General features: G+C 44.8%; 1 protein-coding gene and 1 pseudogene across 2 annotated transcripts in view; both read right to left on the bottom strand.

Moving 5' to 3' along the window:
* BMERB1 (bMERB domain containing 1) overlaps positions 1–26617 on the bottom strand; it is a 152799-nt gene that overhangs the window by 93172 nt on the left and 33010 nt on the right. The gene's annotated exons all lie outside the window — the stretch shown is intronic.
* LOC138847060 (centromere protein N-like) overlaps positions 4960–26617 on the bottom strand; it is a 54254-nt pseudogene continuing 32596 nt past the window's right edge.

Raw genomic sequence — 26617 nt, 5'->3', positions numbered from 1 at the left:
CTCAGTTCCCTGAAATGAAACCCTAATGACAATATCTACCTCAGAGGGTTGATGAGATTAAATGAAGGGATCCAGGTAGGCACTAAGTACAGCGTGCTCAGTAAGTGTTTGCTGTTATCATTCACGTTCAAGTTTGAGAAGCACTAGTTTGGAGAGAGGTGCATCAGGTTCTCCTGAAGAGAGGAATAACAGCAGAGTGAACACAGTGATAATGATTTGGCTCAAATGCTAGTCGAGCACTGAAGCTGCTAACGAGAAGGCACAAGAAGCGCCAGCACCCCAGGGCTTCCTTCTCTGCAGATAGTCACTGTTCGTGCTGACTTCATGGTCAAACTACCTCCCCAGCTAAAACAAGTAGTGGCAACAGGGTAAGAAATCTATCTGTATATTAGTTATCTATTGCAGCCATAATAAATTGTCACAAACTTTTATTATAGTTCTGGAGGCCAGAGGTTCAACAGCAGTCTCAGTGGGCAAAAATCAAGGTGTCAGTAGAATTGTGTTCTTTTCCATAGACTCACGGGAAGACTGTGTCTCCTTGCATTTTCTAGCTTCTGTAAGCCACCTACTTTTCTTGGCTCTTCACTTCTCCATTTTCTTTTTCTTTCTTTCTTTCTTTTCTTTTTTTTTTTTTTTTTTTTTTTTTTGACAGGCAGAGTTAGAGAGAGAGACAAAGGGGAAAAGGTCTTCCTTTCCGTTGGTTCACCCCCCAAATGGCCGCTATGGCCGGCATGCTGTGCCGATCCGAAGCCAGGAGCCAGGTGCTTCCTCCTGGTCTCCCACGCGGGTGCAGGGCCCAAGCACTTGGGCCATCCTCCTCTGCTTTCCCGGGCCACGGTAGAGAGCTGGACTGGAAGAGGAACAACCGGGACAGAATCCAGCGCCCCAACCAGGACTAGAACCCAGGGTGCCAGCGCCGCAGGCAGAGGATTAGCTAAGTGAGTTGCGGCGCCGGCCACTTCTCCATTTTCAAATCCACCAGTGGTGGAAGGAGTCCTTATCATTGCATATCTCTCTGACCCTTTTTGTATCACCATTCCCCGCACCTTTTCCCCCATCTCCCAGCCTCAACCCAGCTGGAAAAGTTGCTCTGAGTTTAAAGACTCAGGGATTTAGATTGAGCCTACCAAGATAATCCAGTTTGGTCTTCCCATCTCAAGGTCTGTACCCTTAATTCCTATGTGTCTTATCCTATAGACTGAATCTCGTATGTTGCTAAAATTCTTAGATTAAAGCCCTAAATCCCAATTTGATGCTATTTGGAGGTGAGCCTCCAGGAGGTAATTAGGTTTAGATGATGTCATGAGGGCAGAGCCTTCAAGAAGGAGTGGGTGTCCTTATAAGAAAAGGAAGAGAGGGCTGACATTGTTGAGCTGCATCCCAGTGTCCCATATAGGTACCAGTTTGAGTACTGGCTATTCCACTTTTTTTTTAAATATTTATTTTATTTATTTTGAAAGTCAGAGTTACACAGAGAGAGGAGAGGCGGGGTGGGGGGGAGGTCTTCCATCCAATGGTTCATTCTCCAATTGGCTGCAACAGCAGGAGCTGCGCTGATCCAAAGCCAGGAGCCAGGAGCTTCTTCTGGGTCTCCCACACGGATGCAGGGGCCCAAGGACTTGGACCATCTTCTGCTGCTTTCCCAGGCCATAGTAGAGAGCTGAATTGGAAGTGGCACCTATATGGGTTGCTGGGGCTTCAGGCCAGGGTGTTAACCTGCTGCGCCATAGCGCTGGCCTCCAATTCCACTTCTAATTCAGCTCCCTGCTAATGTGCTTGGGAAAGCAGTGGAAGATGGCCCAAGTGCTTGGGCCCCTGCACCAGTTTGGGAGACCTGAATGAAACTCCTGGATCCTGGCTTTGGCCTGGCCCAGCCATGGCCATTGTGGCCATTTGGGGAGTGAATCAGTGGATGGAAGATCTCTGCATCTCTCTCTGTTTCTCTCTGCCTCTCCCTCTCTCTCTAACTCTGCCTTTCAAGTAAATAAATCTTTAAAAAAGAGAGATGGAGAAGAGACTAGAGCTCTTTCTTTCACTATGTGAGGAGACAGCAAGAAGGTGGCCATTTGTAAGCTTTGAAAAGAATGCCCTCACCAACACCATGCCCATGCTGGCAACCTGATCTCATCCTTCCTGCCTCTCAAACTGTGAGAAACAAACGTGTGTTTTTGAACTCACTTGGTCTATGATATTTTACTATAGCAACACAAGCTAAGAGACTATATAAGAAACATTTACAGATTCCAGGGATTCAGGCATAGACATCATTGAGGGGCTATTGTTCAGCCTCTCACAGTGTATATAATCCTACAGTGGAAAGTCCCAGGATAAAGTCATTATCCTCAAAAAACTAATCATAGGTAGGGACCCAAATTCAGTGAATGAGGTAAGATGGCCAAGCACTGAGATTTCCTTCTCCCTCACTGGGCCTCGTCCACCCTACCGAGTTCCATGGAGGCAGCCTTGGCACAGCACCACTTAGCTGACGGTACATGATTCAAGTCTGAAATTGCTTCTGCCCCTTACTGGTTCTGTGCTCCTGGACAGGTTACCTAAATTCTCTGAGTATCTGCTTCTTCACTTGTAAAGTAGGTCTGATAGTCCTTAACTTGCACTATAAAGGGACATGAAGAAGTTTATACCAAGTTTGCATTTTCTTTCATTCAGTTTTCCAAGAACTTTTTGAAGCCCCTCCTGTTTGTTCATTCCATAGTCACTAGTGGAGTAGCTGATAAGTGGGTTATGTGATATACCTATCCTTAGTGTTCATTAACTGTTAAGTGGGGGTAGCAAGGATTGCAACAAGGGTTGAATGAAAGACTGTATGTAAGCCTCTCTGTGTGGTACCTAGTAAATACATCAAAAGGAGAATGCAGAGACTCTGAGTGACAGTTGTTATCATCACCATCATTACTGCCAGCCCCATCACCACCACCATCACCACCTCCAGTACCACGACTGCTGCCATCAGTGGAGAAAGCCACCAAATTCAGACCTCCACCATAACTGGAGCTAGGAGTCTGAAAGTCAGAGGGAATGAGCCTCTGGGGAGTTCCTGCCCCAACTTTACCTCCTCTGAGAACTCCCCTCACTGAGAATATCCCGTTTCACACACTGTCCTGTTCTGTGCCTTCTTGAAGGATGAGAAGCACCAAAAGCCCTGTGTTCCACCTGCATTGTCCACAAAACCCAGATAGGTCCAGAGAAGCAAAAAGGGTGGTGATATTAAGGCAGTGAAAATGAATGAATTTTTACAAATACTCTAGAGTATTAATTTTCAAAGTCACCTTGGAATACTCTGTGCTTCAGGTAACACCAACATTTCTCAAGTAATTTAAAACATTTCTTAGATGCCTATAAGATTATTAGCTCCTTTCTGGAAGAAGGTATTAAAAAACAAGCTCTTTGATAATTACTTTTGAATCAGTGCTTGAGCCTTTTAAGAAGAGCCATATTCACATGGTTTGATCACCATACATTATTCACACCACTCAGTGATATTTGGTAGTTGCTATGTTTTGGATGTATGTAGACTATTCCAGTGGAAACTTATGTTAAAATTTGGTTGCCAATGTAGTGGTGTTGGCATTTAAGAGGGATTAGTGTCTTATCATGATACTGTATGAGTTCTCATGGAGATAGATGAGTTCTTGCAAGAGAGCACTGTTATTCAGCAGTTCAGCTCCTTTGTCCCCTCCCTCTCTTCTGCACATACTCCAGCCATGTGATGCCATCTGCCATGTTATAGCATGTCATAAGGCCCCCACAAAGTATGGCTGCCTGATCTCAAACTTTTGTTTTTTTTAAGTTTCCAATATCTTTATTCACAAATCAGTACAATAATGGTCATTTTAAATGTTACACATGATAAAAGATAATTAAAAGTATATTTACAGCAAAAACAATGATTTTATATAACTGAATAATCATATAAACAGCCTCTTTTTTTTTAAGATTTATTTGGGGCTGGAGCTGTGGCACAGCTGGTAAAGACACTGCCTGCAGTGCATGCAGCCCATATGGGTGCCAGTTCAAGTCCTGGCTGCTCCACTTCCGATCCAGCTCTCTACTATGGCCTGGGAAAGCAGTAGAAGATGGCTCAAGTTCTTGGGCCCCTGTACCCACGTGGGAGACCTGCAATAAGCTCTTGGCTCCTGGCTTCAGATCAGCACAACTCCACCGTTGCTGCCATATGGGGAATGAACCAGTGGATGGAAGACCTCTCTCTCTGCCTTTCAAATAAATAAATAGCAGAGTTACAGAGAGAGAGAAGGAAAGACAGAGAGAAAGGTCTTCCATCTGCTGGTTCACTCCCCAAATGGGCACAACAGCTGCAGCTCTGTTGATCCAAAGCCAAGAGCCAGAAGGTTTGGGTCTCCCATGTGGGTGCAGGGGCGTGAGCACTTTGGCCATCTTCCACTACTCTTCCAGGCCATTAGTAGGGAGCTGGATCAGAAGTGGAGCAGCTTGAACATGAACCAGTGCCCATATTGGATGCCAGCACTGCAAGTGGCAGCTTCATCTGCTATGCCACAGTGCTGGCCCCAGATAGCCTCTTACAATAACAACTTCATGGCCCAACTCTTCCCCCTGAATGGACTAATTTTATGATTCTCCCAGGGGTTTTGAGTCAGGTATAGTTTCTTAGTGTTTCTTTGAGTGATTCAAGGCTTACAAGAAAATCCCTGGACATCAGCAAATGAAACCAGATATGCCCAGGATAGAGAAGAGGCAGGAGAGGGAGAAAGGATATTGGACATGATGCCTAGTAGGCTCAACCACTGTGCCTCCTGCTTGACTCAGAGCAGTCTAGTACTGAGGGTCAGGTCTGGAGCCATAGAAACCCTGTCAAATCTCAAATGCCCACAACTGCTGTTCCTAGCAGAACATGGGGGTAAGGAAACAATCAGTCCCAACAATTATATGAAGGTTTCTAAACTTTCAATACCAATAATTAATTTATAAAATATAAATTCATAGAAAGAAACTGTACAAATATCCTAGAAAAAAACCCTCCAACTAGCCATTAGCAAATATATAGGCTATATTTGTAGTTGCACTTAGAAAACCATATGTATTTGATTTATCTGTAATTTTAAAATAATTCATTCCCTACTGGGTATGCAAGTGAGCAATAGAAAAAGTGGTACATCTGCAATTCCAGCTGTGCTAAGGATTTCAGTGCTTCCAAAAGATGTGGGCTGGGGAACCTTACTAGGCACCTCAGTGGTTCTTCCCTGTCAGCCAGGATACTCCCATTTAAATCACTTTTGAACTTTGTTTTGAGCTTATGTTATGTAAATTCTAGTCGTGGTTGAGGATAGTCTCCAAAAGTTTCTTAAGTTATTCTCTGGACTTTGTCTTTTTCTACTGCCTTTTCATGAATGATCCTTGAATCTATGTTTATGTCCAGCCCAAGGCTCTTTTCCTGAAGAAGTGTGTAGGATTGTGGATTTCAAAATTCTGATTACACTGCTTGAAAACAATAGCCTTAAAAGAGTCCAGGTATCGGCCGGCGCCGCGGCTCACTAGGCTAATCCTCCGCCTAGTGGCGCCGGCACACCGGTTCTAGTCCCGGTCGGGGCGCCGGATTCTGTCCCGGTTGCCCCTCTTCCAGGCCAGCTCTCTGCTGTGGCCCGGGAGTGCAGTGGAGGATGGCCCAGGTGCTTGGGCCCGGCACCCCATGGGAGACCAGGAAAAGCACCTGGCTCCTGGCTCCTGCCATCAGATCAGCGCGGTGCGCCGGCCGCAGCGCGCCGGCCGCGGCGGCCATTGGAGGGTGAACCAACGGCAAAGGAAGACCTTTCTCTCTGTCTCTCTCTCTCACTGTCCACTCTGCCTGTCAAAAAAAAAAAAAAAAAAAAAAAAAAAAAAAAAAAAGAGTCCAGGTATCTGCTTCTTGGGTCCATTCTCACAATCTGATGGTGTTTGCTAGCAGTTGTCAATACCTGACCCAGAAGGGGAATATTACTCTTGAGCCTGGAGGAAGAAGTAAAGGCATAGAGATTGTGGGAGTAGTACACCATGTAAGTAGGTTTGCACTGGTTTGGCTTAGTATACTGCATTCCTCCAGGTGATTCAAATCCAGACTGCATTCTCCTCAGCATCTCTGGAGTTGACCGTCACATTTTTTAAGGCTCTCTGAAGAATTTTCTTAAATGAACTTTTAAACTATTCTATATCAAAAAGGTCAGCGCCTCCATTTGGTCCTTTACTCATCTGATAAACATCCATGATTTTCTGGTGCATGTGAACTTGAGTACAAATGATGTCTAAAAGGGACACCTGGTTGAGACTGACACATTCCTCTTTGTGGTGGAATGAGAAGGCCATGCCAAGATGGCCACTGGCAACAGAAACTGCCTGGCAACAGGCTGTGATTGGATGGCTTTGGAAACCACATGGCAACAGGCTGTGATTGAATGGCTTCGGATACTGCCTGGCAACAGGCTGTGATTGGTTAGGGCATAGACCGCCCCTTGACTGGATTGGCTGCCTTGGCTATTTAAGCTGCTGTACCAACTGAAATAAACGAGTCTGTGGGCTGCTCACCTCTGGCCTGCTTTCACCCAACTCCTGGGGTCTGTGTGGTGACTCCACACCTCTTGCCCCCACCACGCTCCTCCTCAACACAGTAGAACCACACATTGACCAAGAGATTCCTTTCTCTGCCAGAAGCTTAACAACTGCAGTTGATTTTCAGACAAAAAATTCCAGGCTTTTCAGACATAGGGATTTCAGGATGGTCATCCTGATAAACTCAGCAATAGTTTCATCTATCCCTGTGGGATGGTCCACATCTCCAGCTGTCTCACTCTACTGTGGCTGTTCCCACCCGAGCTGCCTTCGAAGCCACCATTTTTGTTTGTTTGTTTGTATGTTTAATATTTTTTATTTGAATGGCAGAGAGCAGGGGGTGGGGGCAGGGGAGAGAGAGAGAGGCAAAGGTTCACTGCTGGTTCACTCCCCAAATTGCTTCAACAGCCAAGACTGGACAAGGCTGAATCAAGGAGTCAGAAACTCCATCCAGATCCCACATGTGGGTGGCAGGTGCCCAAAAACTTGGGCCATCTTCCACTGCCTTCTTGGGTGCATTATCAGGAAGCTGGACCAGAAGTAGAACAGCTAGTACTCAAATCAGCACTCTGATATGGGTTGCCAGTCTTACATGTGGTGGCTTAATCCATTGTGCCACAACATTGGCCCTCTGATCATGAATGCTTCTGATTCCAGAATCTCTCTTTGCTTTATAAATTATCCACCTCTAGGCATTTTGTTACAGCAATGGAAGGTGGACTAAGAGACAGTAATTCCAGAACTCAGACTCCCTCTCCAAGGCATGGGTTTATCACCATTGAGAGTGTTCACAAGACTTTGCCACAGGACTGCAGTTCCCAAGTGGCATTTCCAGAAAGGCTTTCTTTGAATAGTGTGTGTGTGTGTGTGTGTGTGTGTGTTACTGCCAGAATGGGGCTTCGAAGGGGGTGATACGTAAGTTCTGTCAGATTATTCAACAATCTATAATGTCATTTTACATCATCAGTGTCGTTTTTCCAACACTTTAAGTGACCTTCATTGAGTCACCAAGCAGTCGGTCATATTTCTCCCAACCCCAAGCTGAAGAGCTCAGATTGCCCTCTGAGACCCTTTGGGACCATACAAAGAGCGGTATCAAAGAATAAAATACTCTTCCCAATTCAAAGGGAACTGTTAAGGCTGACGAGTTAAAACTGTGGATATTGATAACCCTGCAATAACAATAATATAATTGCCCAATTAAAATTGCATAAACAACTAATGTTTCTCAGAATTTTGACAAGTTCATGCCATTATTCGAAGTTCATCTTTGAAATATCTTCCATCCATGCATTTCAGAACGACTTCATGAATACAGACAATTATAAATCTATCCTGAGCTGTGATTCACGCATCTTTAGTAAGACTCTTTAACACTTCCAATTTACAAAGCATTTCAGAAGTCAGCAAAGGGCCCAGGTCACGCAAGGATGGTTAGAGAACCAGATGGTGCTGTTTAAAACTGTGCTTGGTAGACTAAAATGATGGGAATCTAGAGGAAAATAAATTGGAACTGTCTAAAGTAATATTTCAGTTTTTAAAAATTGCTTAGCCTGGAAATCATGTGGCTCATTTAATTCCTCATAGCCTGGAATCTTGAGGAGGGAGATAAACTGCATGGGGAACCTTATTTTCATTCAGTTCGAGACCAGGGTATAGCACGGGCTATGTCCCTGTTGGAAAGAAGGTGATCTGAGTGTGACTTAGGCTGCTTGAGGGTCAGAGGAAACCAGCCAGGGATGCCCGTGCACAGGTCCTGTGTAAGCCTGGGTGGCTAAAGTTCAGTGTTCATTCCAGCCAGCAGCCTTGGAAGCCAGAGAGAGAACTGGAACATGGAGAGGGAGAAGGAGAGGGGAGTAAAACTGGAAGCACAGATGCTGGACTCAGAGTCCTGGGGAGAAGAAAGAGGAGACCTAAACAGGGAGGTCAACCACATCAGGACTAGAAACACTTGGGGATTTTAGAAAAATTATCTAAAACCTGTAGTTTGTTCAGATTTCCCTGGTTTTTACCTCCTTTCCTTGCCCCGTGCCAGCATCCCATCCAGGACACCACAGGATGCTGCATCATCTTTTCTCCTGAGGCCCCTCTTGTTCGTGACCATTTCTCAGACTTTTCTTGTTTGTGGTGATGACCCTGACAGTTTTGGAGAGTATTGGTCAGATATTTTGTGGAATGTCCCTCAGTTAGGATTTTTCTAGTGATCAGTGTGCTATGATTTGAATGTTTGTGTCCCCCGCACAAGTCATGTGTTGAAACCTAGTCCCCAGTGTGATGGTATTAAGAGGTAGGGCCTTTTGAGAGGTGACTTGGTTATGAGGGTGGAGCCCTTGTTAAAAAGGTGGAAGGGGCCGGCGCCGTGGCTCACTAGGCTAATCCTCCGCCTTGCAGCGCCCGCACACCGGGTTCTAGTCCCGGTCGGGGCGCCAGATTCTGTCCCGGTTGCCCCTCTTCCAGGCCAGCTCTCTGCTGTGGCCAGGGAGTGCAGTGGAGGATGGCCCAAGTGCTTGGGCCCTGTACCCCATGGGAGACCAGGATAAGTACCTGGCTCCTGCCATCGTATCAGCGCAGTGCGCCGACTGCGGCGGCCATTGGAGGGTGAACCAACGGCAAAAGGAAGACCTTTCTCTCTGTCTCTCCCTCTCTCACTGTCCACTCTGCCTGTCAAAAAAAAAAAAAAAAAAAAAAGGTGGAAGGGATGTGTTTACCCTTCCATTGTGTGAAGACATGCAGAAGAAGAGTGGAGACTCATGAGCCCAGAGGCGGTCCTCACCAGAACTAACTCAGCTGGAGCCTTGAACTTGGACTTCCCAGCCTCCAGAACTGTGAGCACTAAACTTCTGTTGTTCATAATGTGCCCAGTCTAAGGGATTTTGTCATTGCAGTCCAAATGGACTGGGACAGTTAGGCTAGGGCTGTGGGTTTAGAAAGGAAGAATACAAAAAGGTGCACCCCTCTTCACGTGACTACTGCACTTTGCATGCTCTCAGGATGATGTGACCCCGCTGGTGCTCGGCTTGATCACCTGGCTGAGGTAGAATCAGGTTTCTCAACTGTACAGTCACTGTCTTCTCCTCCTCTTTCTATACTGTACACTTCGGAAGGAGACCACTGTGCGCAGCCCCCATTTACATTTATACTTCCTTGACAGCTGAATGAAGTATTATTTTTATAATTAGAGAAAATTTTCACATTGAAAGATGAAGAGGATCTCATTCTAGTAGAGAAAAAAATCCAGTCCTTCTGTATTTCCCAGCTGGAACTGGAGGTATGGCAAGAGTCAGCTGCCCAGCAATCCAGCAGGAGATACAAAACCTGTGTACTCTTGGGGTAGGCCTGGTTTAAAAAGCCAAAGACACCAAAACAACAAAACCAAAAAACTGGACAAAGGTTCAGCCTGTTGGGATGCTTGGGTACTGACTTTTATCATCCCCGTGGACACACTCAGGGCTCTGCCCCTGTTGGCTGGCCCTTTCTCTGTGGGGTCTGCTCTTCGTTTATTCAACACACCTACCCTACCTGAGGCAATGTTCTAGGAGCTGGCCATACAGAAATAAAACACCCATCCTAATTGGGAAAACAGCAAAGAAAGAGATAAACCACATGTGTAAGTTGACAGGCTACAAAAAGTAAAATGCAGGAAAGTGATGGATGGGGGCATTCCTTAGATAGCAGGGTTCAGGAGGACTTCTCTGGGAAAGTGGCATTGAGCTGACACTGAATGACAAGGAAGATGGAAGGAAAGAATGCAATAGACAAATGGATCAGCAAGTGCAGAAGCCCTGAGATGGGAAGAAGTTACATGTTCATAAACAGAGGAGGCCGATGAGGGCAGAGCAAAGTGAGAAAGGGGGTGAGTGTTATGAGATGGAGAGAGAGGAAGGGATCAGATGGTACTGAGCCTGTGGGCAGTGGTGAAAGCTTGGATTTTAGTCCTGATGCTCATCTGGTGTGGTGATTATAACCCAGGGAGAGAGTCCATCTGATAGTGTGTATGTGTGTGTGTTTAAAGATTTATTTGTTTGCTTGAAAAGCAGAGTTACGGGGTTGGGGTGGGGTAGGAGGGGAAATAGAGATCTTCCATCTTCTTGTTCACTCCCCAAATGGCCACAACAGCTGGGGCTGGGGCTGGGCCAGGGTGAGGCCAGGAGCCTGGAACTCCATTCATATCTCCCATATAGGTAGCAGGGGCCCAAGAACCTGTGCCTTCCTCTGCTGTTTTCCCAAATGCATTAGTGGGGAATTGGATGGGAAGTGGAGCTGTAGGTTTTGAACTGGTGCCCATTTAGGATGGTGTCACAGGTGGCAGCTTAACCTGCTGCACAATACCATCCCTGCCTGATTGTGTTTTTAAAAGCTTCTATGTCTTCCACGAGAGTGCATTGTTAAGGAAGCAAGCAGAGAGGAAAGGAGACCAGCCACCTGCTATTGTCTTAGAGAGGTATTGAAGGATTTTATGCAAAACAATATGTGCAAAAGTTCAGTACCTAAGACATAGCAAGGGAGCAGTACATGCAATAAAAATAAAATAAAATAAATGCAATTCATAGATGTACTACTACAGTTATTCAGTGCTTTGCTTTTTCTGACTTAGCCACAATGACTTCCCAGCCTCTTTTTTCCTCAGTTCTTTTGGTAGGGCAAGCCCTAAGGGAACTGTTCTCAGGGGTGACTGGGCATGATAGAAGAGTGTCAGGAAAGCAGAACATCTCAGGGCACACATGCCCAGGATCACTTCTGGCTTAGAAAAAGGGAGTCTGAACCACCCGCCCATGCTTGAGAGTTGTCTGTTCGGCTCCTTTGGAACTGGGCACCAGTAAGTGAGGACTATAGTCTTGGTTTTGCAGAGAATAGAGGAAAAAGATTGGATCTAGACCAGGTCACTGGGAGGGGGAAAAAAAAGAACAACCAGGGTCAGAATGACGTGTACCAAGATGTAAACTGGAGGTCTGAGGGAAGATAAGAGAAGCTCTACTTTATGATATGGGGAGGAGCAGAGTATACTGTCAGCAGTGCCCCACAAGCCTGGAAGTCTCTGATATGAATCACAGAGAGCCCACGTCAGAAACAGCTATTTTTGAGCCCAGCTAGAAAGTTTGCTTGTCTGCCTTCACTGAGAACAGTGAGTGGCTGACCCAGGCTGTTAGTTATTCAAGTCATTGCTTCCCCTAAACAAAACTTCAATCAACTGAGTGCTGTGAGTCAAGGCCACCCAACTGCACAGAAGATGAAAAATAAACCTTTGTGGAGCTCTGGGCTTGCCAAGCCCCAAGGTCTGCTCCAAGAGAAGCTGAACCCTGCAAAGGTAATTTTGCTAAAGGGCGGACAAGCAATTCCTCCAAGAAGAGGGGGTTTGAACAGCAGTTTCCTGTTCCTGGCAGGTCCCTGATACGTTTTGTTCAGGCTCTTAAATTCTAAATGTCAGTATGTTGTCTCCATGTGGAGTGAATGTGTGTTGATTTTGCCCCCGAGTCTGTGTTCTGTAGCTCTGACAGAGTACCTGAGGCTGGATAATTTATTGAGAACCGAGGTGTATTTACTTTAGGGCTCTGGAGGCTGGGAAGTCTCAGAGCACAGTGCCCGCCTCTGGTGAGAGCACCATAACCTGGTGGAGGGTATCATGTGGCAAGCTGGAGCAAGTGTGCCAGCTTGAGTCTCCCTTCCTGTTCTAAAAACCCACGAATGTCATCATTCATCCCCACCCTCATAACCTCATCTAATTCTAATTACTTCCAAAGGCCCCAAAATGTGACTTTGGGGACCCAGCTTCCAACATGTAAATTCTGAGGGACAAACATTCAAACCATAGCAACCTCCCAACATCCCTTTGCCTTTCTTTGGTAATAAGACTCTTATTTCCTTTGAGAAAACAGCACACACTCACCACTCCCAAATCTGAGGGACTCAGTGGAGTTGATCCTACCCAGATGTGGCCCAGATGTGGCCCAGGCCTTCACGGTGTCCACAGTTTCCTTCATCCCTGTGGCTGGTTCAGATGGGCCTGGGATCTGATACACATTATAGCTAATCAGACCCAGAACTTCTATGTGAACTCCTTAGGAAAAAGATCCCCTGAGATCATGTGAATCCTAAGAATAAAGTCTTTATGGAGGAGAGAGGAGCTGAAAGATGGAGAGAAACAAAATCATCTTTGGATCTGTCACCCCTTGAGTGTATAAACCAGGGCATTGCTGTAAGCAGTTTAGGGTAAGCTTTCTGTTATGTGAAACCAAGAGTCCTGTAAATACTATTTATCTTCTAAGAGAAATGCATAAAGAGTGGCATTAGGGAATGAAAAGACTTCTGGGGTCATAGAACCCTGGGAGCAGTGGTCAGTCATCTTGTCTGCCCCCTGTCTGCCATCAGAATGCCAACCCACGGGGGCCGACTTTGTGGCATAGCAGATAAAGCCACTGCCTGTGATGCTGGCATCCCTCATGGGCAACTGTTCATGTCCCAGCTCCTCAACTTGCTCCCTGCTAATGGCCTAGGAAAAGCAGTGGAAGATGGCTAAGTGTTTGCACCCCTGTTTCCTATGTGGGAAACCAGATGAAGCTTCTGGCTCCTGGCTTCAGCCTGGCTCAGCCCTGGCCATTGGGGGCCATCTAGGGAGTGAACCAGCAGATGGAAGATCTCTTTCTCTTTCTCTGTAACTCTGACTTTGAAATAAATAAATAAATCTTTAAAAAAAGAATTGCCAGCACAGCGTTTTCTACTGCTGGGTCTATAAGCTGGCCTGAGGGCCAAATCCAGCCTACTTCCTCTCTTTGTACAGCCTATGAACCAGGAATAGTTCTTACATATTTAAATGGGTGGGGAGGAAATAAAAAGAAAAGTTATAGATTGCAATGTGACAGTTATGTAATATTCAAATTTCAGTGTCTCGAAATAAAGCTTTATCAGAACACGGCCCTGCCCATTTGTTTATGTATTGTTGATGATTACTTTTGTGCTGCAACAGAGCTAATTGGTTGGGGCAGAGCCCATGTGGCCTTCAAAAGACAAAAATATTTACCATCCGCCCCTTAAGAATAGGGGCTAAAAGGCCCCTATTCTAAAGGGTTCTGTGACTCAATTCATGTTTAAAGACATTCAAGAAAGAGACATTCTGTAACTTGCCTTTTATAACTAAGGTATTAAAGTGTTTAAATGCAAATCTTACTATGCTGACAAACCTAATCAAACAGTTGTTTTTTTTTATTGCCAGGCAAAATGACATGAGTTGCTAATAATTTACAAAAGGCTGTTTAGAAGAAACCTCTACTTAAGTTTTTAAGGTTATAAGCCAGAAATCCCATCTAGAATTCAGATAATAATCCCAAAGGCAATAGAAATAATACACTCAGTTTTAGCAATGGTTATTTAGCTCTATTTTTCTATCACAAAACTTTCCTTTGAAAAATCTTCTATATTTTGTATAATCTGACAAATCTAAGCCATAATTGAAATGAACCTAATAATAATAATAGCTATTATTTGTTAAGCCTTTACTATGTTCCAGAGTTCTGAGCATTTTACTTATATATTAATACATTTAATATTCCCTACCTATCGGGTAGGTATTTTTATTATATTTTATAGATGACAAATGAGGCAAAGAGGGTGGGTGAAATAATTTGCCTGAAGTCATGTAGCCCACAAATACTGGAACCAGGTTTCAAGCCCCAGTAATCTGGCCCAAGAAACTGGACTGTGCTGTGGAATAGTTCAATACACAGAGAAGAAAAGGGACAGATTTATGGTATGGACTGTAAGGAAATCAAATTTCTTTTTTTTTTTTTTTTTTTTTTGACAGGCAGAGTGGACAGTGAGAGAGAGAGAGACAGAGAGAAAGGTCTTCCTTTTGCCGTTGGTTCACCCTCCAATGGCCGTCGCTGCCGGTGCGCTGCAGCCGGCGCATCGCGCTGATCCAAAGCAGGAGCCAGGTGCTTCTCCTGGTCTCCCATGGGGTGCAGGGCCCAAGGACTTGGACCATCCTCCACTGCACTCCCTGGCCACAGCAGAGAGCTGGCCTGGAAGAGGGGCAACCGGGACAGAATCCGGCACCCTGACCGGGACTAGAACCCGGTGTGCCGGTGCCGCAAGGCAGAGGATTAGCCTATGGAGCCACGGCACCAGCCTCTATTTTAAATATTTTAATGTGACAAAAATATTCAAGTAAAAATGCCAAATACTAGTTGCATATATGATTTTAGAGCAAGGCTTGGTAAACTTTTTCTTGCAAGAGCCAGATAGTGAACATTTGTGGCTTTATGGACTAGAAAGACTGTTGAAATTAACTGTGCTCTTAGAACATGACAGTATATAACCAAGCATATAAACGAACAGCCATAGACAACATATAAACAAATGACCATTCTCATTTTACAATAAAACTATTTATGGGGGCCAGTGCTATGACATAATAGGTTAAGCTCCCCACTGTCGGCATCCCATATGGGTGCCAGTCCAAGTACCAGCTGCTCCTCTTCTGATCCAGCTCTCTGCTAATGGCCTGGGAAAGCAATGGAAGATGGCCCAAGTGCTTGGGCTCCTACACCCACATGGAAGATGTGGAAGAAGCTCCTGGCTCCTGGCTTCTGATTGGCCCAGCTGTATCCATTGCTACCATTTGGGGAATGAACCAGCAAATGGAAGACCTTTCTCTATGTCTCTCCCTCTCTGTCTGAACTCTAACCCTCAAATAAATAAATAAAATCTTTAAAAAAATGTTTACTGTGGCTGGCACTGTGGTGTAGCGGTTAAACGAGATATTCCATCCATTGGTTCACTCCCCAGATAGCCACGGTGGACAGAGCTGGGACAATCAGAAGCCAGGAGCCAGGAGCTTCTTCCTGGTCTTTATTTGTAGAAGATGAGTGACAATGGCCGGCGCCGCGGCTCACTAGGCTAATCCTCCGCCTAGCGGCGCCGGCACACCGGGTTCTAGTCCCGGTCGGGGCGCCGGATTCTGTCCCGGTTGCCCCTCTTCCAGGCCAGCTCTCTGCTGTGGCCAGGGAGTGCAGTGGAGGATGGCCCAGGTGCTTGGGCCCTGCACCCCATGGGAGACCAGGAAAAGCACCTGGCTCCTGGCTCCTGCCATCGGATCAGCGTGGTGCGCTGGCCGCAGCGCGCCGGCCGCGGCGGCCATTGGAGGGTGAACCAACGGCAAAGGAAGACCTTTCTCTCTGTCTCTCTCTCTCACTGTCCACTCTGCCTGTCAAAAAAAAAAAAAAAAAAAAAAAAAAAAAAGATGAGTGACAAAAAGACTTCACTATAGATTAAAATTTAATGAACTGAGTGCAATATTTATGTTTTTCTGCAAAGTATCTTTTCTATGAACTGTTAATTACCACAGTTGTATTCAGACATCATAATTATCACTGTATTTGATTGGCCCAGATATGGACATGTGACTCAAGATGCATCACTAGGTTCCTCCTCTGAGAGTTCATACTGAGATTAAGATTCCAGCAGGACCCCAACCTTGTGCTCTGTGAGACACTCTGCAGTCATTTAACAGTATTCCTGTATTAGTCCATTTTTCATTGCTGTAACAAAATATCAGAAGCTGGGTACCTTATAAAGAAAAGAGGCTTATTTAGCTCCTAGTTTGTGAAGGTGGAAGTCCAACATCAGGTGGCCATTTGTTCACTTTCTGTTGAGGGCCTAACAGTGGATGATGTCACAGCAGCAACAACATGGGCAGAAGAGGTTACATGGTGATACAGGAAGGCAGAGATTGAGGGGCCAGACTGCTTTTCATAATGGTTGGCTCTCATGAGAACTGACTAAATTTGTGAGACCAGCCTTGATCCTTTCTGAGGGTATCACCTGCAATGACCTAACTAGCCCTCAGAAGGCCCTACCTCTTAATATGGCTGTACAAGGACTGAGCTTCCAACACAGAAACCTTTGGGGAACACGCTCAGACCAAATCCAAACCACAGCAGTCTCCTCTGAGCTGAACTGAATATTGTTCAGTTACCTCCAACCAAAAGAATCCTCAAACACAGCCCAATTAAGAGCAACATAATCTGCCAGTTTTCATATTCTCTGAATCATTAGCATGGGCCTCTCAAATAATGGATTTACTGGATTTCTGATTATTTCCTTAGCTGTGTACTAACTAGGTCAGCTCCCAAGATGAGTGTTTGCAGAGGACGAGACTAGTTGAATACACTTGGAATGGTGCATAAGATAACCTGGAAAGCAGCAAATTAGTTTTAGGCTTCACTTGAATTTTTCTTGTTTGTTTGCTTCTTTTTTTCCTGGAAAACAGATATCCTTCCCCCATGCCCCTCCAGTGAAACAGCAGGAAGTGGTAGTTTATACTTTGGATGGAGCTTGGGGAGATACGTATCTCAGAACCAATTACTGAAATGACCAAAGTGGATATTAAATACTATTGCATTATTTCCCAGGTTGCATCTCTCAAGGTAGAAATGGATAGAGACAAGCCAAATGCTTCTCTGAAGAAGTTAAGCAAGGGTAATGGGAATTGGCTTCCCTGGAATGGTTCATTGGGATTCAAATGAGTGGTTATAAGCCCATTTACAAAGTGTGAAGGCCTGAATGGCCAAGAGATTTGGTAACTGATGGAAAGGTCAAGAGAGGCCTCTAGGGGCAGGCATGGAGGTGTAGTGGGTAAAGCCACAGTGTGCAAAACCGGCTTCCCACCATCCCATGTGGGTGTCCCTTCAGGTCCTGGCTGCTCCACTTCTGATCCAGCTCCTTGCTAATGGCCTGGGAAAGGCATCAGAGGATGGCCCAAGTGTTTGGGCCCCTGCTACCCACATGGGAGACGCAGAAGAAGCTCCTGGCTCTTGGCTTCAGCCTGGCTCAAACCTGGCCATTGTGGCCACTTACAGAGTGAACCAGCTGATGGAAAGACCTCTCTCTCTCCCCCCGCTTCTCTCTGTAACTCTAACCTTCAAATAAAAGAGAGAGAGAGAGACTGCTAGCCTCTGAGTCTGTCCCCCTCTCTCTGTAACTGACTTGCAAGTACGTAAATAAATCTCTAAAAAACACAAAAAAGAAATTCTGATTCAGCAGGTCATGGCATTGGGTGAAATGAAACATCACCACTACTTCTATCACGCTTAGAGGCTAAGCCAGTGCAATGAGATGAGAGAAGAAGAGAAACATAAAAAATAAAAGGAAACAAAATGGTGTTAAGTTGTAGGTTGTGTGATTATCCACACTGAAAATTCAAGAGTATCTATGAGCTATTAAAATTAAGAAAAGAGGGGGTGGGCATTTGGCCTAGAGTTTAAGACAGTGTTTGGGAGGCCTACATCCCATATCTCAGTGCCTTGGTTCAAGTTCTGGTTCCTGTTAATTCACATTCTGGAAGGCAGGAGGTAACGGCTCAGGTACTTGGGTCCTTGCACCCACGTGGGAGACTCGGTTTGAGTTGCTGGTTCCTGGCTTCCACCTGGCTCAGATCCAGCTGTTGCAGACATTTGGGAAGTGAATAAGTAAATGGAAGATCTCTCCGCGTCTCTCTTCCTTCTTCCCTCTCTCTCTTTCTGCCTTTAAAACAAATAAATTAATTAAAAATTTAAAGATAAAAAGTAAAATTAAGACGAGTTCAACAAAGTTGCTGCTTAAAAGATTTAACACTAGTGGGGGCCAGCGCTGTGGCATAACAGGTAAAGCTGCCGCCTGCAGTGCCAGTATCCCTTATGGGTGCCAGTTTGAATCCCAGCTGCTCCACTTCTGATCCGGTGCTCTGCTATGATCTGGGAAAGCAGTAGAAGAGGGCCCAAGTGCTTGGGTCCCTGCATCTGCGTGGGCAACCCTGAAGAAGCTCCTGGTTCCTGGTTTCAGATCAGCCCAGCTCCTGCCATTGCAGCCATTTGGGGAGTGAACCAGCGGATGGAAGACCTCTCTCTGCCTTCTCTCTCTGTGTAACTTATCAGTAGTATTGCTACACTTTCAGCAGCAGGGAATTAAAATGTTCAACTTAAAAATATCAGAATAGCAAATAAAACCATAAATTGTTAGAAATGAATTAACAAAATACATGAAGTCTTTGTGGAGGAAATTATAAATTTTGATTGGAGGACATGGAAGGAAAAGAGACCTAAATAAAATAAAAATATATGAGGGAACTTCAAAATATTTGTAGAAAGTGGAACTGAAAGATACGTTTATTTCGGTACAAAAAGTATTTGAAATCCATGGATGGTTTTTTCATGTGTATTTTCAGTGAACTTTTGGAAGACCTCTTATATATGATGGTAATAGATGGCTCTATGTTAGCTATGGTTTTGAATTTCCCCCCAAAGGTTTCATGTGTTGGGAGCTTGGTTCTCCATTTGCAGTGCTAGGAGGTGGTGGGACCTTTAAGAACAGTGTCCTAGTGGGAGGTTCTCAGGTCTTTGTGGGCTGTTCTCAGAAGGGATGGGAGGGCCCCAGTGTCTCTCAGTTTTCCTGTTGGCAGTATGATCTCTTTCGCCTACATACAGTTCTGCAGTCCACCATGGGGTCCTTGTAAGCATCTACATGGCGCAGTTTGGACTTTCAGCCTTCAAAACTGTGAGCTAAATAAACCTCAGCCTGGCTGGTGCCACGGCTCATTAGGCTAATCCTCCGCCTTGCGGCTCCAGCATGCCGGGTTCTGTCCTGGTTGCCCCTCTTCCAGGCCAGCTCTCTGCGGTGGCCCGGGAAGGCAGTGGAGGATGGCCCAAGTGCTTGGGCCCTGCACCCCATGGGAGACCAGGAAAAGCACCTGGCTCCTGCCATCGGATCAGCGCGGTGTGCCAGCAGCAGCGCGCCGGCCGTGGCGGCCATTAGAGGGTGAACCAACGGCAAAGGAAGCCCTTTCTCTCTGTCTCTCTCTCTCACTGTCCACTCTGCCTGTCAAAACAAAACAAAACAAAAAACTCAGCCTGTTTCAGGTATTTCACTATAGAAATGAAAACAGCTTAGTACAGATGACAAGACTTCTCCTCTAAATCAAGAGAATATCAAACAATAGCAGTTAAGACAGAGTGGAATTGGCATATGGGTGAACAGGTAAAAATAGAAATACATCACAGAAAAAGAGAGTCTAGTATTATGATGCAGCAGGTCAAGCCACCTCCTGCAATGTCAACATCTCATATGGGCGCCAGTTCCAGGCCAGTTGCTCCATTTCCCTAAACAGCTCCCTGCTAATGTACCTGGGAAAGCATTGGAGGATGGTCCAACTCCTTGGGCCCCTGCACCCAAATGGGAGACCCGGATGAAACTCCTGGCTCCTGCCCTGGCCTGGGCCTGGGAAAGCCCAGGCTTTTGCAGCCATTTGGGGAATGAACCAGCAGATGGAAGCACGTGTTTCTCTCTCTCTCTCTCTCTCTCTCTCTCTTTCCCTCTCTGTAACTCTATGTTTCAAATTAAAAGAAAAAAAAAAAAACAGTCCAGACCCATATCCACATACATAGGGAAACAGGCTAAAGGCAGGAGCTTACATTATGAAGTAGCAGGTGGGTAGTCTGTTCCCCAGTATTGGGAAACTTTGTTATTTATGTGAGAAAAATAAAATGAAAGGAAATATCTGTTTCGTGCCATACACCAATAGTTCCTGAATGTTTTAAAAAAATTGAAGACCCAAAGATATATATATGTATATAAATATGTTTATTGTATAATACATAAATATATATATTTGCTGTGACATAAATATATTTACTAGATGATAAAAGTGGGACATTTTATAAATGTTTACTAATTTATTTCTTAAATTGTTATGAATCTATTTCATGTTAGTACAAATAGCATATTTACTTTCTAACTTAAAACCCCTCTATTTTTCAAAACCAAAAAAATTTAGTAAGTGACATTGTTTTACATTGTTATAAGTCTGACTGACTTTTTATATCTGCTTCTACTTTCAATCTGTTGTGATGTATTGCTTTGGTTGGAGTACATACAGGACACCCAGCTCACAGAAATATGTGTTTAGCAAAGGTGGGAGTATTTTAATAGCCTTTTCATATTGTTTTGGATATTCTTATTTTCTACTCTACCAAAACTGAAGTAGTGGTTTCTTAAGGTTTCATTGCCATATGTAGTCTGAAATGTTATCAATGAACTTTTTTTTTTAAGATTTATTTATTTACTTGAAAGTCAGAGTTACACACACACAGAGAGAGAGAGAGGTCTTCCATCTGCTGGTTCACTCCCCAGTTGGCCGCAATGGCCAGAACTGTGCTGATTCAAAGCCAGGAGCCAGGAGCTTCTTCTGAGTCTCCACACGGGTGCAGGGGCCCAAGGACTTGGGCCACCTTGTGCTGCTTTCCCAAGCCATAGCAGAGAGCTAAGTTGGAAGTGGAACAGATGGGACTCGAACTGGTGCCCATATGGGATGCCAGCGCTGCAGGCAGCGGCTTTACCTGCTATGCCACAGCGCTAGCCCCATCAATGAACTTTATTCATAGTCTGTTACATGAGAATCCATTGGTCTATCTTATTCTTCGAAAGATCTTTACCCAAGCATGATTTTGTAATACCATGCATTACTATTTAGAAAATACTGGTTCAGAGCCTGGCACTGTGGCACAACTGATAAAGCTGCCAGTTGTAACATAGACATCCTATATCAGAGTGCTGGTTTGAGTCCCAGCTGTTCTGCTTCCAGTCCAGCTTCCTATTAATGTGCATAGGAAGGCAACAGATTATGACCCATGTGCTTGGATCCCTGCCACCAGTGTGAGAGACCTGGATGGAATTCCAGGTTCCTGACATCTGCTTGGCCCAGTCCTGGCTGTTGCAGCCATTTGGGGAGTGAACCAGCAGGTGGAAGACCTTTCTCTCTGTCTCTGTCTCTGTCTCTCTCTCATTCTGCCTTTCAAATAAATACATTTTTTAAGGAAAAGAGAAAATACTGGCTGACTGAATTATGTGAATCTTTCAGATACTAACACATGCTAATCACAAAAATCACATTCATTAGTGTTTTCACCAGTCTCACTGGAAAAGTTTTGTCACAAGAGGCTGTGAAACTCATGGTAACAGATGCAAGTTTTCCAAAATCCGAATTGTCAATTGAAAGCTCAAATTTTACCACTGGAAACAAATACTGTCAGCTGTTTTCTTTGAAGTAACAGGTTTACATCATTCATTTTTGAGAAATTATTGACAATTTTCAAGCCTGGAAATTGTAGTTTCTCATTCATTCTTTCAGTGGTATTTTATGCCTAAATAAATAAAAAGTAGCTAGTTCGCTTGAAGCCACTACACAGTGCTCTTCCTAAACAAGGAATACAACAGAAGTGCTTTGTGTGAACTTCCCAGTCCTTCATCTAAAATAGTTGAGACATGTACTCAGGATCAGGGGCCATTAAAATGAATAATTCTTGGGACTGACATTGTAGCATGGCAGGTTAGGCTACCTGCATCCCATATCGGAGTATCTGGGATTGAGTCTCACTCTGCATGTGAACCAGCTTCCTGTTGATGGGCTTCCTGGGAGACAGTAGATGGTGGCTCAAGTACTTGGGTACCTGCTGCTCACAGGGGAGATCCTTATGGAGTTCTTGGCTTCTGGCATTGGCCTGACCAGCCCCATCTGTACAGCCATTTGGGAAGTGACCTAGCAAATGGAAGATCTCTCTGTCTCCCTCTCCCTGCTCTACACCCCATCTCTGACACTCTGCTTTCAAATAAAATTTTTCAAAAGTCTAAGACGTTATATACCAAGCATACGGAGACTCCCGAAGGTTGAAAGAAGGTAGCCAACACTGGGATCATGGGACTTGAAACACTCATGGTGATGAGTCCCTGGGCTTCCTTATTGTCTTCATATATCTGAGTATAGTGAAAGTAGTTCTCAGAGTATAGGAGAAACCACTATCCTTGAGCTACCCACAGGGACAGACAGAAACAAGCTCAAAGAAAAACCTTCTCTCTGAACCAAAGAATGGAAAAAGGGTAACCTATCAACAAGAATCTTTTTGATAATACCTGTGCTGCCAGCTGAACACCAGTGGGAAAACCACAGCCTTTTTCCTGTAGTTTCAGCAGGGCCATCTGGGGATCTGGTTTCCCTGTTCCACATGAAGAAGCAGGTGGTGAGCCTCTGATTTCCCCCCGGGGGTTGTAGAGGTGGGGAGTGACCGGGGCTGCTTATCCACCCCAACCAGTGGAGGAAGGTAGTGCTCCGATTCCCAGCAGAAGCAGGGTCAGCAGAGTCTAGCGCTGAGCAGACTGAATGAACTGGTTGGTGCAAGATGAAGCTACTCACTGATACTCTTGGCTCTTCCTTCTTACCTGTTGCTGTCAGCAGAGCCCAGCCAGGAGCTGAGCCTGCACTCAACCAAGACTGAGTAATATGGTGCATGTCATGGCCGGTCAGCTCTCCATTCTCCACTCAGCTGTGGTTTCAACAGGCCCTACTGGGAGCTAAACATAGACTCCCACCCCACCCTCACACTACATCCAACAAGAGAACTACCTGCTTGAAAGAAAAGAAAAGAAACCAGGATCCAGTGCCCCATGGTGTAATATCTAAAATATACAGGGAACATTTTTTAAGTCATCACTCATCATAACAAGAAGCAGGAACATCACAACATGAATGTAAAAAGACAGTCATCTGATGACGACACTAAGTTGAGTCCGGTTGGAACTGGACAAGGACTTTAAAGCCGCCATCATAAAAAAGCTTCAAAAGCACTTCCAGTTTTCATGAAACAAATGAAAAACTAGAAAATCTCAACAAGGAAATAGTAGGAAAAAAGTTATAAAATTAAATAAAATGGAAATTATAGAACTGAAAATGTAATGATCAAGAAGTCACAAGATGAAATCAATACTAGAATAGAGATGACAGAGTTTAAAATTTGCAAACTTGAGGATGGATGAAGAGTATTACCCAACCTGAACTACAAGGAAAACAAATCAAAGAATAAATGAGCAGAGTCTCAGGGGCAGTAACAAGGGTTCATATTCATGTCATCAGAGTTCCAGAAGGAGAGGAGAAAGATAACAGTACTGAGAAGGTATTTGAAGAAATAATAGCTGAAAACTTCCCAAATTTGATGGACAATAACCTACACAATCAAGAAACTGAGAAAGTTCCAAAAAGACAAATCCAAAGAAATCCATACCATGACACGTTAAAAAACTTTTGACCTGGCCGGCGCCGTGGCTCACTAGGCTAATTCTCCGCCTGTGGCGCTGGCACACCGGGTTCTAGTCCTGGTTGGGGCGCTGGATTCTGTCCCGGTTGCTCCTCTTCCAGTCCAGCTCTCTGATGTGGCCCGGGAAGGCAGTGGAGGATGGCCCAAGTCCTTGGGCCCTGCACCCGCATGGGAGACCAGGAGGAAGCACCTGGCTCCTGGCTTTGGACCAGTGCAGTGCACCAGCTGCAGCGGCCATTTGGGGGGTGAACCAACAGAAAAGGAAGACCTTTCTCTCTGTCTCTCTCTGTCTGTCTAACTCTACCTGTCAAAAAAACAAAAACAAAAACAAAAACTTTTGACCCAAAAAACTTTGAGAAACAATACTGCTTACAGAGGACCAACAGTTTGAATGACACTGGTTTTCTCCTCTGAAACCATGGCAACTAGAAGGAAGTGGCTGAAAATTTTTCTGGTACTAAAAGAAAAGAATTATGAATTCTATGTCTGACAAAAATTTCTGCTAGGAATGAAGGTGAAATAGATATTCTCAGAAAGACTAAGAGAATATGTTGCTAGCAAGTCTGCCCTTAAAGAATGATTTAAAGAAGCTCCCTAAACAGAAACTTATAATAGAATACTTGGGGGACCCCAGTGCTGTGGTGCAATAGATTAATCCTCTGCCTGCAGTGCCAGCATCCCATATGGGCGTTGGTTTTAGTCCCGGTTTCTCCTCTTCCGATCCGGCTCTCTGCTGTGGCCTGGGAAGGCAATGGAAGATGGTTCAAGTGCTAGGGCCCCTGTACCTGCATGGGAGATCTGGAGGAAGCTCCTGGCTCCTGGCTTCAGATTGGCCCAGCTCTGCCCGTTGTTGCCGAGTGAATCAGCAGATGGAAGACCTTTCTCTCGGTCTCTCCCACTCACTGTAGCTCTGCCTCTCAAATAAATAAAATCTTTAAACAATAATAATAATAAAATAAAGACTTGGAACTTTACAAAGAGACGTTGGAATAGGTAAAAATAAGGTCAAACATAATCTTTCCTAGGAACTTCTTAATTCATATGTGATGCAATGGTAACAGTTGAAGCAAAAAATTATAATATCATCTGATGTGGTCTCTCAGTGTCTTTGGAAAAAATACTTAAGACTATTCTATTTAAAAATATTATGGGTAAAGAAGTTTAATGAAAGTAATTTGAAGTGATACAATGTTAATACCAGAAATTATGTATGTGAGTATATATTACAGTATCTAGAGAAACCAATAAGAAATTTTCACACAGAATAAGTAAGTCAAGATGGATGTGTCAAGTGGGGCAGGCACTGTGGCGCAGCAGGTTAAAGCCCCAGCGCTGGCATCTCACATGGGTGCTGGTTTGAGTTCCAGCTGCTCCACTTCTGATCCAGCTCTCTGCTATGGCCTGGGAGAACAGTAGAAGATGGTTCGAGTCCTTGGGCCTCTGACCTGCATGGGAGACCCAGAAGAAGCTCCTGGCTCCTGGCTTCAGATCAGCTCAGCTCTGACCATTGCAGTCATTTGGGGGGTGAATCAGTGGAATGGAAGACCTCTCTTTCTCTCTCTCTGGCTCTACCTCTCTCTGTAACTCAGTCTTTCAAGTATATAAAATAAAGCTTTTTAAAAAACGTATCAAGTAACACACAGGAAAATAAGAAAAGACAAATGGGAATGATAAACAAGATTCAGTTATCACAGGTTTGCATGCACTCGTGTGTGTGTGTGTGTGTGTGTGTGAGTGTGTGTGTGATTTCTATCACAGGAGCAGATTCCTGTAATCACCACCCCAGTCAAAATACACAATTTGACTACATAGAACTTTCAGGTGCTCAGAGGCATTAGGTTTTCCATGATGCTAGCTTTATTCCTGAAAATTTGTAGGTGACATGCATACAGAACCCCAGTTTTACTCCATGGTGCTGAGGTACACTCATGTTTGGAAGTTCCAGCTCTGGGATGGTACAGGTGGTTGCATCACAAGCAGCAGGAGCTGGGGCAGGGATGAGAGTAAAGGAAAGTGCAGGAGTAGTGGTAGAGTAGGGGCAGGGAGTGGTGTGAATTCCCTAGAATATGATTTCCATATTTCCCAAAGTGATCTCTTTTGGGGAATATTTAAGGTGATAAGTCACTATGATCATTATAAATATATATATGTATATGTGTGTATATATATATATTTTTTGTGTGTGTGTGTGTGTGTGTGTATTTGGCTTTGTGGAAGCCAAGGCTAATCAGTGAATGAATGAGATGTCAGTGGTCAGATGAAGAGGCAAGAGAAGGTGGTTAAACAGGGTCATCTTTTTTTTTTTTTTTTTAAAAGATTTATTTATTTACCCGAAAGTCAGAGTTACGCAGAGAAGGAGAGGCAGAGAGAGAGAGAGAGAGAGAGAGAGAGAGAGGTCTTCCATTGGCTGGTTCACTCCCAAATTGGCTCACTTTCAACGGCCGGAGCTGCACCAATCTGAAGCCAGGAGCCAGGAGCCTCCTTTGGGTCTCCCACACAGTTACAGGGTCCCAAGGACTTGGGCCATCCACTGCAGCTTTCCCAGGTCATAGCAGAGAGCCAGATCGGAAGTGGAGCAGCTGAGACTTGAACTGGTGCCCATGTGGGATGCCGGCTCTGCAGGCAGCGGCTTTACCTGCTATGCCACAGGCCAGCCCCAAGGGGCATCTTTTTATGTGCTCTCCCTCCCCACAACCCGGCTATAAAAAAAAAAAGATGTGTTTATTTTAAAGGCAGAATGTCAGAGAGAAGAGGAGCCATCTATGCTGGTTTACTCCCCATCTGGCTGTTCCACATGGGTGGCAGGTTGCTAGTACATGGGCTATGGCACATCTTCCTGCTAGACTCCCAAGCTCATTTGCTGTTCAAGTTAGGACCTGGACCTACCTTGGTTGTAACAGTGATTCAAAAGGTGCCTTTCAGGGTATTTCAGG

Source organism: Oryctolagus cuniculus, chromosome 19 (assembly GCF_964237555.1).
Source record: "Oryctolagus cuniculus chromosome 19, mOryCun1.1, whole genome shotgun sequence".
Lineage (NCBI taxonomy): Eukaryota > Metazoa > Chordata > Mammalia > Lagomorpha > Leporidae > Oryctolagus > Oryctolagus cuniculus.
This window is presented reverse-complemented; position numbering and strand designations above follow the sequence as displayed.